Consider the following 15,327-nt stretch of genomic DNA (forward strand, 5'->3'; position numbering starts at 1 on the left):
GACTCATTGGTCGACTAAGGCAGTAGACCAATCAATCGATCAATGAGGATAGCAGCCTCATATTTGGTCTGTTTTGGATGATTTGATTTCTTTCCTTTTAGGTATCTTTCCTAATATGTTATATATACTTGTTTAGGACTTTCTTTCCAAGTTTAGACAAGGTCTTACTTGATTCCCCCAAGATCCTTTGCGAGTTATATAAGGTAAGGATGGTTATTTCCTTAATATATAGATTGCATGTTCTAGTTTCTATATTTGAATCTCTTTGATTTATTTCCTTAATTAGATCCGTACACTGATATACTACTGATGCAACTACCTTGATTACAGTAGCATTACTTGTTTATGCTAATTGATTCATGTATGATTTACTTACCAATTATATACAAGTTGGATATTGTTATTGATTTCTTTCCATATAAGAAGTTACCAGTAAGTATGGTTTGAAAAGGGGAGGTGTCCTTTTGATACTTCTGTCCTTGGACAACTACGGGAATATTATGGGATGTTTCCGGAGATGCCCTTTGGACACCTTCCTAAAATGTTGGATGACATATTTAGGGTTGTCTAGTAGTGTTTGCTTAGGATGTCATGTTATGTCAGACCCTAATCGGAGGGGTATTGAGACCGAACGACCCGTGGTAGCAATGGGGATTCATGGACGCTCAAGACTGGTAACCAACCCGTGAGAGGACAGGAATCACATTGTGGGGACCATTTGTTGGTAGAGTTGCATATGGATAGACTTGGGCTCACAGGCGCTTAAGACTGGTAACCAACCCGTGAGAAGACGTGAGTGCTTCCCGTTTACCATATGTGGATAACAAATAGGGTTGATGAGTTTGTAGTTAGGGACTATGAGAACTCTAGTGTGAAGGATACCGGAAAGGATCACTAGGGGCGAGGAATGGACGTATCTGGATCTGACTTGATGTAACTAAGTAGGAGACTTGCATTTGGATAGGCTTTGACCCGGATATGCGTCAGTACTTAGACCAATGGTGATGTGAGAGAGCGGTGACTCAACCCCCAGCCATGGAATGTCTCGAGGGATGCCGGACCCATTACCATCTGATGATGAGTGATTGAGACCTTCCTAAAGAAGTACGGTGCTATGACTTAAAGCATGTCTGCCAATAGAGACCAGCATATTGGGTGACTAGACTTAAAATAGCAGACTTTAGACTATTTGATATCTAGCTTACCCACAATTTCATTCATTTGTGAAATTGAGAAATAAATCAATTACAATGGATTTTTTTTTCTTCCCTGGTTTGTATCTGTACTTTTATTCTTAATTTGAGTCCATATTAAATAAACGAGTTTGAATTCAAAAGTTTTTTCTTTTTCTTTTTTTGAATTGAAATTTTAAAGCCATTTGATGCATAGATAGGAATGACTTGGAAAATTGCCTACAAGGTGAGTAAGTACTAAACAGGTTAATTTTTTTTTTTTTACAAGGGGTTAGTAATTGTTTTTAACAGATTACTTATTAAACTTATTTTGTAAATCAATCCTAAGCGACGAAGTCTTCTCCAATTTCGTTTTTTGTATCTCTTTCTCGTGGAGAGAAAAGAGAACATAAGACTAAGTGATTGGAGAGACCAACCATTATTAGTTATAATAATAAACCCAAAATCCTACTCTACTTCCTCAAGAGATAAGTGTGGCCCATCTCAAACCAAATAACAGTAAATCATGTAAGCTATCAATGTAAACACACATATTGTCTAGGATAACCTCACAGTACTAACAGTATCCATGTCCTTGTAGAATGCAAATGTTTTTGTTTTAGTAGAACTCCAAGCAATGGGAAGTGATATCAGATCAATCGTGTTTAATATAATTAAAGTTTCAGTCTTGTTACCTAATCTTCTCCATAGTCCATTAAACAATTAACTAATCTTTTTCTAGTTGTATAGATTGCATTCATAACTACAAATTTCACCATTTACTCAGACATCAGCTGATATTGATTCAAATATCATTTATTAGAACTGTAACAGTGCATAATAATGCTGAGGAAAAAAAAACACATTAGCAGCAGATGTGAGATGGGTGATGATTACATTTATCTTGAAGGCCTTCATCAAGTTTTACGTGTTTAGAGATGTGATCTTGATCTGCAACCTAGTTGTTCAGGTTTAACAATGAGGAAAATCATTTGCAGAGTAATAAAGATGAGAAATTAAGGTCCACTTACAATGAAACCAAGATAAATTATTACATATCAAGTGCAGCCGAAACACATACTTAAATCTTATACCACATACTTAGTTGCTTCTAGTAGCTTGGCTTCTCAATGCAACATCTAACCCAAGCCACCACGCTATTATGAAAGTCCCAGAAAACAAATTTAATTGAAACATGCAAATTGATATAATAAAAAAATGTTAGTAAACAAAATAATCAATTAAGGTGTCGTGGTGTAGTTGGTTATCACGTCAGTCTAACACACTGAAGGTCTCCGGTTCAAGTCCGGGCGACGCCAATTTAAATTATTGCGGGGATAGCTCAGTTGGGAGAGCGTCAGACTGAAGATCTGAAGGTCGCGTGTTCGATCCACGCTCACCGCATTCTTTTTCCATTCATGAATATTTACTCAAAATTTTTTTTAATTTTATTTTGGAATTGTATTATTACATATACAACAAGGAGCATCGACCAGTGGCCTCTTCACTAAGAGGTGCCGGTCATTACCAGAGCTCTTCCATAACTACTTGTTGGGCAGTACCCATGTTTGTGGCATAATCTTGAGGACACAAGTAACACAAACCATATGGTAACAAAATCCAAAATGGATAGAACAAGAAAGAATCTGATATTTAATTTCAAAATTGCTTTGAATCTCACTTTTACTATTTAGCATTCAACCAAATCTGGACCAAATACCCTAATCGTTTTTTTTTTTTTGGTAAACCAATACCCTAATCGTTAACCTTTAATTATCATCACTTAATCCTTGTAATCACATTGTACATTTTAGACTGTTTGGATCACATTGCACAATAGACTCTTGCACATAGAGATTGCCATTGAAGTAGTTGAACATATAGCATCTTACTCTGCTTTGAAATCCTGCTATTTATGTTATTATGGATTAACTGCCTTACTGGGTTTCTTTGAAACTCACTCCTTTTCTTTTGTACGATATCTTTTGTTAGATTACTCTACAGGTATTGATAACTATGAAGGTCAATACGAGGAAGCGCAAACTGAAGAAGCATACTTCACGCAAGGTGTTGGCAACAATGAAGATCACATTGAGGATTCCTCAAGTGGTCCTACTGTGTACCAGGATTTGCCCTACTGTGGAGTGGGAGCGTCTGAGCATGATTGATGAGGTCTATGTTTATGAAGACGTTCTTTATAAAGAAGAATAGACTCTAGCTTAGTTTAATTTTATCTTTCTTTCTTGTCTTTAGAACCAGTTGTAATCTTCTTTTGACTTGCGATCTACTTTTCTGCTGTTTGTAGAGTGAGATTCTGCCTCACTTTACTTTATGATTTAGACATTTTGATTGTCTTTCGTACTCTGATGATATGTGATTTATTATTCCCTTATTTTGATCTTTTGATTATACTTTGTACATTGATTATTTATGTTCATGATTATGTTATTGTGTATGTGGGAGGTTGATTACCTCGATACTTGATCTTCGGGGCTGTGGATACACACTTGGGTATGCTAGGTAGGGTACCAGCTGGGTGGATGTGACACATAAGACCCAAATTCCTTGTTTAATGACTTGGCTCATTTGCATCATACGGTCAAAACCCAAAAGATTAATGAAGCCAAACTTGTTTCGTTTTTGAGCCGCCGGTCCAAACCAAACCCAACCTTGAATCGTTTCTTCCCGAATGAAACCTTCTTCCATGATTGCTACTTTGTATTTATTCTGAGCTACCACTGCCATATCTGAAGGTTGCTGATCTTCTTGGTCGAGATCAACCCGACGTTGGAGATCACACCGCCTCATTACCTCCCTCCACTATGGTGGATTTGCAGGACCACGTGTCGCTGCGACCACCACCCCTATGAATTGACTTTGCCTTTGCTGTTTGCAAAGCCTCTTGTTCCCTCCACCGAATCTCCGACAATGAGCAGTTGAGTGAGGTTGTGTGTGCAAACGCTTCTTAGCAAACCCTCAATTCGGCACAAGAAATTTCCACCCATTCCATCCGGCCTCTGGTTGAGTTTTCTTGCTGTCCTCTAAGGCCACTAGAGAAAAATCAACGATCAACAAAGCAAGTCCCTTATTCGGTTTTGGATCTACCTGCACCAACTTTTCACCACATTGGATTTGCTGCTTCTCACCACTAAAATCACTAATTTGGAAATCAATCTGAAATTCTTTCAACACCACACTCAAATTTGCATCCTTCTCATTGTCGAGATCACTAATTGGGGAATCAATTTGATGTTCTTTCAACGCCACTATCAATGAATCGGCTTGAATTTCCACCTTCGATTGCGACTCCATTGCGACTCCATTGCAACCCCAATTTGTTAACCGTTTGGTGCTTCAACATAAACCAGCACCGGCAAATCTACCTCAATGGCCTCCTCAAGTGACAATGTAGGTGGTGACTCAAATTGTGATTGATTAGGTAAAGAATTGATACCACTACGTGCAAGGTGCTGGTCGAGCTTCCTGTTGATCGAAGATATGAGAGTAAAGATTGTAGCCGAAATCTCACGAAACCTCGCTCGTCTTGCTTGATGTTCCGCTCTCCATGCGTGGATGTTGCCATCCATCTAATCCGGTAGGCTTGACCAATGATATGAACCCATATCGAGAGTTAGAGACTATAAGAACTCAAAGGGGGAAGATCAGAAAATTAGAAGAAACAGAGGATTGGGGAAGAAGAAGAATACACACAGAGAGAGAGAGAGAGAGAGAGAGAGAGAGAGAGAGAGAGAGAGAGAGAGAGAGAGAGAAGAGTTAGAGACAAGTAATAATGTTCTTCCTTATTCCAATTCTTGTAACCTCATTACATTTATACTAGGATTGCTTACCTTTCCTTAAGATTCAACCCCTAGTGTTCCCTACCCTGGATTGCCTTACAACTTACCCGCCCATGACTCAAACCCTAGCTTTGACATAAATATTTGTTTTCCAAAGGAGCTAGGGATATTACTCCATCTTGCCATAAACTAAAAAGTTTCAGTGGGTTTCGATAACATATTATGGGGCCTTAAGTTTTGTCGACACCAACTTGATGGTTCTCAGCTGGAATGTAGAGTTAGTAGAAGGAGAAGTGCTACAATGTCATGTGCAGGGCCCGTTATTGAAGAAACCAGCCCGTTGGTTAGGCTTTTGTCCAATTTTAGGCACCTTACACATTCTAATTGAGGTTCCTTCTCTGTGAGGCCCAATTACAAACCATTAAAGGTAACTCAAGAAAAGCGTAAAAGCAAACAAGACCCACAGGTATTAAATTAAAGTTTTTCCTTCATGGTGATGGTGAAATAGGAATCTCATGTGACTAGTGTTGTATCTAGGTTTAAAGTATCCCACGATACAATGCGATACTCGCCGATACGTATCCATATTGGACACAACCGATATGATACATCTCAATACGTCTCTCCGTTGAATTGCACTCAAATACATTGATGAATACGATACAATACTCGATACGAAACGATACGTCTCTTAAAATCACCAGACCGACATGATACTCGATACTGATACTTTAAACCTTGGTTGTATCTGAGAAGTGAGATGATCTACAAAATATTCTTGCTCTTATTTTGGATTTGTTTACAACGATCTTCAATCGAGCGTGGAGGATTCAAGATACAAAGATCGAACATAAAAGAGAAATTAAGATGGAAGAAACCCTTACCAATACGGTCGAACCTCAACACTCTAGCAAGCAACCAGATGAGAAGCCCTTAACAATATGCCGACTAGATGAGAAGCTGTGAAGAAATAAAAGAAGTAATGCTCGACTTGTTTATTAGGCGGGAATTTTAGGAGGGAATATTTTGGGTTTTTTGGATTTTCCTTTTGGAAATAATATTAGGAGGGAATTGGGCAGGGCTGGAAGTTTTGGCAAAATATTGGCCAATTTCTGTCAGATTTGACCCCCCATTTGGAAGAGTATTTAGGTTTTTTTGGGCCTAAATTCCAACAATCACATTGGAATTGTTGTTTTGCCTAAAGTTTCACCTAAATTGGTGTTCCGATGAAAAAACTCCACAAAACTTCCACATTTGTATAAAGTCTCAGATTGATCATCGCAAACAATGCTATATTAGTTAAGAATGAAGTGAAATCTACTGTTATATGTCAAATATAGAAGAAAAATACGACAAGAATGCAAGAAGTAGGAGAGAGAAACTATGGAGAAGAGAGAGAAATTCATGAAAAATAGATTGGAAATTCATCCAAAATTCACGATTTTTTTGTTTATATCGCGGAAACTTGGCGATATTTCGTGAATTGGCGATTTTTGGCGACCAGAACATTGTCGATTTCAGTTTTGGTTAAAAAAAATTCGCCAATTGCCGAAATGACCAAAATTTTACAGTATGATTTACCATGGAATTGGCAAATTTCAAGCTTATCCTTTTTGGCTAGAATGTTAGATACTTTTTTGGGGAATCTTTTATGTTCAAACATTGAAACATAGGATTCAATAGAGACATTACGAAAGTATTATTAGCAGCACTTAAAAAATATGGCTCTAAAACTAACTATTAGAAGCGTTTTCATAATTAATGCTTCTAAATATATTTAAATAGTGACATTTATTAAAAGTCTCTAATATAAAACATTAGATACAAATTTTTGTTAATGCCTTTAAAAATACTTATAAATGCCTCTAAATTCCTATTTTCTTGTAGAAAATTAATTGAATCGGTGAGGGAAGAGAGGATCCAACTCTTAAGAACCTGATCTTGCCACTGTCAATAGAAGAAGGCTGTTTTGGAGCTGTAATAGAGGAGCTAGACTCCAAAAATGGTGTCACATAATGGATGAAATCCATCAATAAAACTCTTCAAGCTAGTCCCATGCAACAGAGGGTAAACTGAGATCTCTAGGCCAAATAATTGGAGTTAGAGAGTTTGATTGGAAAAGAATGGTGTGCATTAGAAAGTGAAAGAGAAGGAGAAGAATCTCAAAACTGAACCTTAGACGATGGGGAATCAGAAGTTGTAGCTACAACAAAGACCAAAAAGGAAAAGGAATTGCAGCAACATAAGCCAAGAAATGGGCCGGCCAGGGGCATTTTCCTCTATTTCTAACCTAATGAGTCATCTACCAAGTGGTTGCAATGGATGTTCGATCCTGAAGAGAAGGAAGAGATTTTAGGAAAGTAGGTTTTACGATCGATAAAGAATCAAACTTATTTAAATGTTACTCTTATTGCTTATTTACTTGAAAATGGTGCTCAACCTATAGGATCTCTTTATGATATTCAAATTGAGAAGGTAGAAGTTTTTAACGAACTTCGCTTTAACAAACAAAATTTAACTAATGATACACAAAATAAATATAGAAATAAAGGCGTAATATTCTCAATCGGGTGACTTGGGATTCCAACCAAAAAAAGCAACAAAATAGGGTCGAGCTTGCTTATTGTACATCTATTGATATTGACCTATTGAATAGACCCGAGAATTTTTTTCAAATTTCTTCCTTATTAATTCCGGTGCACACTTTTTTTTTTTTTAATTCTATTTAAGCATTTTACACCTTCATTGCCTTTTCGGAGGCTACGCTATATAAAAACTGTCTACCTATGACTGTCCTTTTGTGCATAGGTCTTGACACATTGGTATTTCATTGATGGCTTGGGTCCCCCAGTAGGAGGCCTTTTTCACCCTCCACCTAAGCTATGCATGAAGGAAGCAGTAAAACTTCACAGGGTCTTTCTGTTTAGGTGTAGATAGTTTGTTTTGTATATCATTATCAATAATTTACCTATTTTTGTCAAATATGTGTGGGTCCCCCAAAATATATGTAGGTCTATTCTTTAATATAATAAAATAATTCATAGGTGGGACTCTCAATGGGTCTTCTTATAAGGGCCCACACAATATGTGTGGTGAAAAAGCATTGGTGCTTCCCCAATCTAGACTTCCATTCTTCGGCCCCCAATATTGAATCCTGGTTCCGCCCCTGGTGATAGGGAAGGTCTTCCAAACTAGGGTGTTGACAAACCCAGCAACCCTTGCAAAAAAGCTTTAGCCACATCATGTGAAGGAGTCGACCAAATTTATACCCCAAAACTAACAAGCACAAAGGAAAATAATAATAATGCATTAAACTTTCTATAAATTTTTAACTCTAATTTTCAATTACATATATCATCTCTAAATTCTCAATTTATGAAGAGATTTCTGTATCTTTGAAAGCATTAGCATTTTCAGTTCATTGATGGGATCAGATAATTTTTTTATTTTTTTAAAATTGCATTAATTTTCTTTATTAATCTCTAAACAATTGTAATAGTCTAAATTTGGGTTTTCCTGAACCTGATATCTAAAGTAAAGCTATTCTATGACATATTGTTATTTCTGAACCTAATAACTATTATTATTATTAGGGATAATTACTGTTGCCCCCTTGTACTTTGATTTTATTACTACTTTATCCCCTGTACTTTTTAAAATTACTATTCCAACCTTTAACTTTGTCAACAATTACTAATGCCCCCCTACCGTTCAGCTCCGTCAATTTACTGATGATGTGGCATTTATATATTTTTTCAAAATTCCAAAAATAACACTGCAATTATCTTTTTACTTATTTGTTCTTTTTTCAAGTTATAATACTACCCTTAATAGGAAAAATTAACTAGAAGTGATTTTTTTTCTCTAAAAATAAATCACCAAATAAGGAAAGATGTAATTAAATAGAAACTAGAATATTTAGATATATCAAATTTAATTCAAAGCTGAAAATTGAAAATCACCTAATATATGCTGACCATTATGTATGTTACCAAATTTTTTATCAATTAGATCTTATATGCTATTTGTAAAACTTCCATCATGGTGATTATGAAAATTTTAAGTGGAATGTGAAAGTTTCAACAATCATAAGTATGTGATCCCACCAAATCCAAAACTAATTATAAAATATAAGATTTTAAGGATATAATTGACATGCAATATAGTTTTTATAAATGAGGATAATGCCATATTCTTTACTTCTTAATTTTAAGGGCAAAATAGATATTTCATATTTGATGTTAACAGCCACTTAATACCTTTAGAAGTGAGGGGGGCAATAGTAATTATCCCTTATTATCCCTTATTATTATTATTATTATTATTATTATTTCTTTTGAGGTACATGAATGGAGCCAAAGGCCCAAGCAAAAAGACTAACCAATAAGCTGATTTGCCTGAAGGATCTCCATCAAACCCGGATGAGGATCCTAAAGGAACATCGATTGCAGCTCCTCCCTAAAGCCCACTTTCACCACCCAATCAGCGGCATTATTTGTAGTCCTGCATATGTTGCTGAACCGAATGCTATTATCAAGACCAGCTAGGCCCCTAATCTTGTCTACCAACAGGGCCACACTCCCCTTATGCCAATTGACCCCTTCAATGAGGAAAATAGCTTTGGATGAGTCTGTCCCAACAAGAGGTCTTCACCACTTTTCACAAGCAAGCTCCACCCCAGAAAGAATAGCATGCTGCTCATGTTCCCCACCATGCAATTGGCAATAATACTGGCAAATCCTCTAAGAAACTGACCATCACTTCTTTAGAAGACACCCCCTAACTGATTTTTCTTCCCACACCTCCCAACTGAAGAGTCGACATTGCACTTGACTATACCTAGCGTCGTAGAACCCATGATCCCACACCAGCTGGTCGTGCAACCAAACTGCAACAGGGAAGCTAAGCTTCCCTAACCAACTGAACTGGCTCACCCACTCTTGTCGCTTCATCCCTTGGCCTGCTAAACTCTTCCTCGCTGACACATCTAAAAGATAGACTGACCCACTGTAATCCAAGAAAACTGATGGAAATCCGCTTGAAACCATTAGGTCCTGGTGACTTCCACGGCCTCATTTGCCACACCACTTTAAACAACTCACCCAAAGAGAATTTCTTTGCAAGATAGACATCCACTTACCTTGAAGCATCCAATTCTTCCTTGCTTTCTGTTCCCATAGAATCTCTTCCCGGTATAAGACAGTCTTGAACTCCAACCTCATGATCAACTCTTTTTCTAGTTTAACAAGGAAGGTATTACGAACACTTGTAGCTAATCTCCACCGGATTCCCCCCAATCTGGCAAGCAGCCTCCTCTCAGAGGCTTCCGCACGACCAAAACTCCTCTTATTCCAGTCAACTCAGTGTTTCTGAAGATCATTTAAAGCCTATGGTAACATCTTACGGCCATCCCACTTGTCTTCAACTATCGCTGGGAACTCAGGATTTGTCATCCACAGCCTCCATCTTGAACGGTCACTTGCAGAAGGGATCCCTAGAAGGACGAAGGATACATATCATTTCTCTCTATTTTAAAAGGCATGTACTGGATTGCACTAAAATATATTTGCCAGTGCAATGGAATAGTCTATAAGACAATCTTAAAACCAAGGTTTGGAGTAATAGTATCAAGTCTCATATCAGTCAATTGATTCTAAGAGATGCAACACCTCATATCGAGTATTGTATCATATTGGCCAGTACATTTTGGTGCAATCAAATATCCAATATAGATACTTATTGGTTAGCATTTTATCTCATCGTGGGACACTTTAAACCATTCTTAAAATCAATTGACCAAAATGGTACACGATACTGATAGTTTAAACCTTGGTTAATTGTATGTAAATTATAAATCTTAGATGCAATTTTTCCTTCAATTGGAATCTCTATGCCAACTGAAAAAATAACCATTTAAAAAAGACAAAAAAGAAGGAAAACCATGATGAAGGATATGTTAGGTCATCCCATACTAACTCATTTGATAACATGTGGTTAGCATGAACATAGATACACAAAATCACATGATATTTGATTATAACAATTCTCTTGTCAAAAGTATTTATCTAACCATTTTCATGTCCTGTTAACACATTGTCACAGACATATCTTCAAATTCTTTGAATATGAAAAGGATTCATAATGATCATAGAAGTCGCAAGGCTGCAAAAAAATGAAAAGACTAAGACATTGGAGAAAACTAATTATGAGAATGTACTTTGTAAGTATATATTTATCATAGGCTCTTCAATTTTTTTTTCTATCTATATGTATTCATTTACCAATTTATACAATTCTGATATATTGTAGTAAAACTAATGAATTACAAGTGTGACCTTAAACAAAGTTGTCTAATCCAAAATCAAGGTACACCAATAACAGCAACAATATTGAAACAGAAAGTTGGCAAAAAAGACAGCTTTATTGTATTAGGTTAACCATTTGAATCACCTGAGAGCCAGGAGTGCATACCCCTTGTCTAGGGGTGTAAACGGACCGGATTCGGATCCGATAGTGGTATATTCATATCCGCATCCTATTATATTCGGACGGATTCAGATAATATCCTATTAGTTTTCGGACAGATTCTGTCTAATTCGGGTGATAATCGGATGGTTATTTTCTTAAGTAAATTCTTCTAAATGGGCATGAATATAGATTGAATACAAGTTTTCGACTACCTGTTTACATCTTTACCTTTTTATTTGTGAGGGCTAGGTTTGAATTTTAAGAATTTAACAACTTTGATAACTATTTTATTAAAAAATCTAGAAAAATAGTCACATATCATATGTAAATTTTATAAAAATAAGAATAATAAATCTAATTAAGTAACTTAATCGGATAATTTTATCAGACGGATAATAATCGGTAAGAAAGGGGTATACCATATCCGCATCCTATTAATAATCGGACGGATTCGGATACCACTAAACGGATGCGGATGCGAATTCGGAAGCGGATTTCGATTATCCATTTACACCCCTACCCTTGTACTTATATTATATGTAAAACAGTAAAAGTTATCCCTATGAAGTTGCAACTGTGAACAAGTCAATGGCTCTTCAAGGATTTGAAAATCATAGAAAAAACTAATTTCTAGACAAATTCATCCAATATCATCTGTATGGACCACCTACAAAATGTCTATCCAATATCATCTGCTAGACAAGTAAGCCCCTCCCGTCCTCCACATATTGTCCTCAATCTCCTCATTGCTTTCCCCCCTCAAGTTGATCCTGAGACTGAAGCACTCACCAATAGTCGTGGCCTTTCAACTTGAGGTTCCAATGAATTTTGTTTCGTTCGCACTCAGAGTTTGAATTATGCTGCAATCCTCAATTTTTCGTCATTTTTCTTTGCACCTTTTATTTCTTCTTTATCCAATATTATGAACTTTTTCTATTATTTCCATGTGATTTTGTGGGATTCACATCCTCTGTAATTCCTTTCTCTACAATTCTCTGTAATTCCCTCACAGGATTGTGCCATGTGGCATTTAAGTAATCCAACGGCTACCCAACAAACTAGAGTTTAAATAAAATTCAAATTTATGAGTGGATTTAAATAAAATTCAAATTTATTTTTAATTGGATAACTATTGGATTATATAAATGCCACATGGCACAATCCTGTGAGGGAATTACAGGGAATTGTAGGGAAAGGAATTACAGAGGATGTGGATCCGATTTTGTGGGTTTTCACCTATTAGGATCGGAATTTTCTATTTTTTATGGTAAAATTGTAGAATTATGAGATTCCATTAAGAGATTATGCACATTTTTACTTCATTTATTCATGGAACATTCTTAATTCTGATCGGTAGCTCTATCTTAATGTAATCGTTGTTTCTCCTGTTCCTCTATTTGAACAGTTCACTTGACTATAAAAGCATGTTTTTATTTCATTTTAGTTGTCAAGCAATTCTGAATGTGGCATATAAAAGCATGATGAGGCCTCATATTTTTTCCATCTACTTGCAAAGATTTTCTAAGTACTTTTTTGCTTGATTTTGGTTGGTCTTCATCTTCTTTTTCATCACTTAATTCTGCCATTGCATTTGACATCTTACCCATGGTTTGCTCTTTATTTCCATCAACCTTGCATAATTAGATCTCATCATTACTTAGATATGGACATTGGAATTACGTTGTCTTTATGGGAATGGAGGCTATAAATTGTAATATAGTTGGTTGCAAATTAGTCTCCCACTTGCAAGCCTCACTAGAGGTCCTTGAACCTTAAATTGTACAATTAGCGGCACTAGATGCTTCATCTTCAATGTAAGTAATTAACCTGCTTTCTAAAAATTTAATGACATTTTCTTCCCCTACATTCTCTACAGTACCATCTATAACCCCATACAAAAACATTGATGATCGAAAATCTAGTTGATCCATTCCAATCATCACACACGATAGTCAACCCATACAAAGGCCACTCCTCTAGGAATTTATTCACCTAGTCGTCAACTTCTTCAACAATCTAATCCAAGTAGGGCCCAACAATCTCATGAGGAGTTCGTTGCTTTCAAAATTTGTCACACAACACTGAATTTTCTTTATCAATTGCTTTGTAAGTGGTGGATCTTTAGCCTTACTATATTGATGCTTGAAATTTCAGTGTTTTTTTTTTTTTTTTTTTTTTTTTCTAGTATTATTATTTAGGAAAATTCAGGGGCATCTCAAAAAAATTGGCAAAAAGCATACTTATTCCAAAACTATGCAAAATTGGCAGTTGCCCTCTTTACCATTAAAACCATTAGTTAGTTTGAGAAAATGATGAATGTACCCTCAGTTGTATTATTCTATACCTTTATATACATAATATATATATATATATATATATATATATATATATATATATATATATATATATATATATATATATATATTCAGCCACAAGATTAGCTTGGCTGAACAGTCGTACAAATCCAACCATTAAGTTTGTCAATTAAATCTTAAACCGTCTATTAAATAATTTAACTTTCCAGGTTAGTTTGCTATATTTCATGGGATGGCGTCTCTTTTCCAATGGAAGTGAGGAGATTTTGAATAGGAGGAAGATGAACTAGTGCAACAACATTCAGGGGGTTTCATATGACTTTTGCACAGATTTGCACCAATATAGAGGAATTTTGACTGAATGGTCCAAGGAAGAAGAACGAAATAAGCAATGAAATCCATTAATGTTGGCAAAACCTTATCTTCTTTTAATTTGATAAACTGATTATCAAAAGAGACAATCTTCTAGTCATTAACATTTTCAATCACAAATCTTCCTCGTGCCCGTAGAATATTAAATCTTTCATTCAAGACTGCAAAGTCCGTTTGCTAAACTTCTGAAGAGGTTTTCCCAAGTGCAGAAATGACAGACTTACTTGGAAATAAACCGAAATGAGAAAAATGGCTTCGGTTGAAAGACTACCCTTTTGTAGGTGGGTTGTTGGGAGGCGTCGCATATTGGTATATGGAGGAAGGAAATTTCCACCACCGCACTTGGGGTTCGGAACTGGGAAGTTGGGAAGAAAAGAGGCAAAATTTTTATTTGCAAAGGTTTTTCTCACTGGAGGATCGAACCCAATTCGGGACCTAAACCTGTAAATTTGGAATATATAATTCCATAAGAGTAAAATAAAAAAAATTTAATATACACTTAAGTCCCCGCTTCTTTATTCATGACCGTTAGATTCATTGTTGTACATGTGTCAAGATCTTGACAGTTCGCTGCATGCTGTAGTGGCAGCTGCAATAAAAATCCTCACTAATTAATTAGTGGGAGAAAAATAAGATAATTTGTTGCACATGGCCGTCCAACTACCACCTTCCCTATATATATATATATATATATATATATATATATATAAAAGGTAATTTGTATTGCGAACAGAAAAAAAAATTACTTCTACAAGAGCATTGATCTTGTGTTCTTCCTCTCACCCCTGATATTCCAAAAGAATATCATCATAAAAAATTTAAAAAAGAAAAACCCCTTCCCTATTAGAAGAACCTATAATTTAAATTTAATTATTCATCCAACTGTTTTCTTTCTCCACCAAGTGTCGATCAATTTTTGCAATTTTTTCAAAAACAATCACATGAGAAAGAAGAAGTGCTCAGAAAGAAATAAGATGAAATTTATAATTCTATTTTACTAAAGGTAACATTGTAAAGTCAAAAGAGAATAAGCGCAATATAGAAATTGAAAAATCATCTAACGATGACTTAATGGAACTTGCTAAAGGAGTATACTATTGTACAAATCTAAGAGACATTTTGGGATTCATTCCCAAATTGGCATAGCTTTGGGGTGTCTTTGCTTTTTGCCAATAATCTTGGAATGTCCCTAAATTTTTCCTA

The 15,327-nt window shown here is 35.8% G+C and overlaps 2 non-coding genes across 2 annotated transcripts; both read left to right on the forward strand.

Annotated features, from left to right (window-relative positions):
• Window positions 1-2,417: 2,417 nt before the first annotated feature.
• On the forward strand, window positions 2,418-2,491 carry TRNAV-AAC (transfer RNA valine (anticodon AAC)). Its single transcript has one exon. It is a non-coding gene; the product is annotated as a tRNA-Val (tRNA).
• Window positions 2,492-2,503: 12 nt separating this feature from the next.
• TRNAF-GAA (transfer RNA phenylalanine (anticodon GAA)) lies at window positions 2,504-2,576 on the forward strand. The gene has a single exon. It is a non-coding gene; the product is annotated as a tRNA-Phe (tRNA).
• Window positions 2,577-15,327: the final 12,751 nt, after the last annotated feature.

The sequence above is a fragment of the Hakea prostrata genome, chromosome 10 (genome assembly GCF_041222555.1).
Source record: "Hakea prostrata isolate BN-2017 chromosome 10, UWA_Hpros_2, whole genome shotgun sequence".
NCBI lineage: Eukaryota > Viridiplantae > Streptophyta > Magnoliopsida > Proteales > Proteaceae > Hakea > Hakea prostrata.